This window comes from Armigeres subalbatus, chromosome 2 (genome assembly GCF_024139115.2).
Source record: "Armigeres subalbatus isolate Guangzhou_Male chromosome 2, GZ_Asu_2, whole genome shotgun sequence".
Lineage (NCBI taxonomy): Eukaryota > Metazoa > Arthropoda > Insecta > Diptera > Culicidae > Armigeres > Armigeres subalbatus.
In genome coordinates, this window is record NC_085140.1 from 396,632,973 (window position 1) to 396,636,088 (window position 3,116).

Genomic DNA, 3,116 nt, shown 5'->3' on the forward strand with positions numbered 1-3,116 from the left:
TACCTACCAGAATTTCTTTCGTATTTCAGGCTGAAATTATTTCATAACGTTACATATTTAAAATTTGTTTGTAAATTAAAAAATATTTTCCTCATTTCATTTAAATAAAACTTTTTATTTTAGAATTTCTCCTAGATTTGTTTCTGAAACTCTTCTAGGAATTCCTCTAAAAATTTCTCCAGGAAATGCAACACATCTATCTGGGATCTCCTCCTCCAGGACTTACTATAGAAAATTATGCAGAAAATCCTTTGGGAACTCTTTCGAATACTTCCATTCCTTCGAAAATTATTTCTAAAAAAGAAATTTCCCGGAGCAGTTCTAGAAGGAATTCCATGCAGAATAGCTTGAGAATTTTCTGTGGGGATACCGAAACGAATTCCCGGATAATTTGTGAAGAAATTTTCTGGGGAAAAGGGATTTCTGGAGAAATTCTTGAAGTAACTTCCGGGGAGATTCTTGACGAAATTTTTCGGAGAAATCATGGAGAAATTTCTGATAGAAAATTTGGGAGAGTTTCTAGAAGAATTTCTGGGGTTATTGTTTTCAGATATTGCTGCTAATTCCTGGAATTTTTTTTCGGAAAATCATGAAGGAATTTTTGGATGATTTTTTGTAGACATTTTAGAGGAGGTACCCGCAGTAATTTTGAGAATTACGGCTGTTTCTTTCGGGAGAATTACTTTAATATTTCCAGAGGAATTTCAAGGAGAATTTTAGGAGGTAGGACCAAAAGAGTTTAAAAGAAATTTTCGAAAGAATATCTGGATGAATAGCCAGATGAATTTTCAGACGGATTTCTCAAGGAATTTCCGGGACAATTCCCAAAAAAAAAATTATAAACAATTTTTCGGGACAGTTCTTGTAGCAAGTTTTGGAGAAATTTCCGGGGCGTGAGTGGAAGATGTCTATCGAAGGCTTCTACACACAAAAAAATCGATTGGAATATGTTAGAATCTCAATTTTAATCAAACTTTGGCTGCAGGACCTCAAGATTGCCGTTTGGACCAATTTAAACGTGTTTCAGGTGCATGTTACGAAGAGTCCTATAATGCATGTTCTCCTGCATACTGGCGTCCAGCAGGCACTTTGGTAGATAGCTTTACATTTTAGATAATTTTAAAGATAAATAATAGTTGATTTGTGAATGCTCATCAGGAGGGGCTAGAGTTGAGTTAAAACTGTGCAATGATCATCCTTTCGATAAAAATTTTCCTACACATTATCTAAAATTGATCGAAGAAGCTCAGGCTTGTCCAAAATATGTATATGTCCAAAATATATCATTTACCCTAATCGACTGTTAAATTTACCAACAAAAAATGTTGTTCCACGATGAGCAAATTACAAGTTTTCTTCTTAAAATTAAGTGTGTTCCTTGCTATACAGATTGAATATTGTCACTTTCAGCATGAAAGTTATGGGTATATTTAGGTTCATAGTTTTCTTTTCAATCAAAAATGTTATTTATGAATCAAACCCACTGTTCCATTTAATTTCAATATACTTGATTTCAAGTATAGTGAAATTAAATGGAACTGCACGAATAATAAACAAGCATTCGAAACATTTATTTATAAGATTTTTCTCCTGAATATAAATAGCAAGTAAGCATGAACCGCTTACATAACACACATTTTTTTATACTCGATACTGTATCGATCTTCTCCATCATCATCTTCAACATTAGAGAGCTGATATGAAATTTGTTTTCTTACAGAATTTAGCAACAAAAATTTACTGTACACAGAACAAACACAGAAACTGCATGCTTTCTGCTGCTTCAACATTAAATTTTCGTAGTCGATTATACTAAATGTTCGATCTATGAGTAAACACAAAAATAACAATATTAATTATACTGTGCATTGCTGTAACCTATTCTTGTTCATTTGTAGGGACTTCTAAATAATATCTAAAACATATCCTTTCTAAGTAATTTGAGTGTGTTCGAAATGCAACGGACATACGTTAAATCTAATTTCGGAAGTGATACGCTGTATGAGATGAAAAGAGCGCACCACTTCCGAAGTTAGGTTTAGCGTACGGATTGTGAGAAAAATCCAACTTCGCTAATCGTACATTTTGGGTTTCTACTGCATTGATAATATCTACCATCAGACGTCTACCCGTTCTAGTTTTTATTTACCTTATCAAATGAATAATGTCCGGTGCTCCTGCGTAACAGCTTCATACCGTATAGAAGTGTGCCCTTGTGTCCCAATATAGAAACCGAGATAGAAGCACTGGTACTCGGCACCTCGCAGCAGGTTTGATGGAATGTGTCAAATTTCACGGTCCGGCATGTTTTATGTAGTCGGTGTGGTGCTGTTATGTACATATAGTGAACTATCCTGATGAGAGTTTCCCGTCAATAATCCAGGGAATTGATGGAAAACTTGTTATGGAGCTGAAAGACATATTTGTTATCAATTACTGCTGAAAGTGTAGTCTTACGGAAGTATAGTCTTACCGATGAATGGAGTTCCAATGCGTTCCAATGTACGATCGGAGACTTGAAGTGCCGATGAGGGTTTTAATTCACTAGAGACAATAAAAATATGAGATAATTAGATTCTCGAATGGGAAATCCCGTTTTGTTTTGTTTTTTAAGTTTATTTACCTTGTCCTTACGGCGGATGCGATTATTAAAATTTCACCGGGAGGAACTGCACACCGGTATAATCTGTGTTGATGGGACTGCAGTTTTGATTTGCCGTTTTGATTTGAATAAGGCAAAAAAACTAGACCAAACTATTACAACATGGAGTGGATTGAAATAAATTTTCTCCCGAAGCGGGAACTATTTTTATGGTTGACAGATAGTTGTCAAATGGATATTATTTCTAGCAAGTGTTGCCAAACTTCAGGAATATTTGGATACTATTTAAATATTTTTTATCTGTCAAATGAAAAATTTTGACTTTGAAAATCACAATTTTTCGTTCAGAAAAAAACTTTCAAATTAAAAGTTTTATTTTAAAAATAAAAGTTTCGCTACTCAAAATTACCAAAACTGAGTAACTTTTGAAATGAAAGTGCGATTTTCTTAAAAGCACAATTTTTTTGTTCTGTGTGTACGTGAATTTATGAAGAAATTTATAAGGAATTTATGG

At 33.8% G+C, this 3,116-nt stretch overlaps 1 long non-coding RNA gene across 1 annotated transcript; it reads right to left on the minus strand.

Moving 5' to 3' along the window:
* Positions 1 to 830: 830 nt before the first annotated feature.
* Positions 831 to 2,812, minus strand: LOC134217491 (uncharacterized). Its single transcript, XR_009981063.1, has 3 exons — positions 2,624 to 2,812; positions 2,474 to 2,544; positions 831 to 2,410 (listed from the first exon to the last, which is right to left on the minus strand). It is a non-coding gene; the product is annotated as an uncharacterized LOC134217491 (long non-coding RNA).
* Between the last annotated feature and the right edge of the window lie 304 nt (positions 2,813 to 3,116).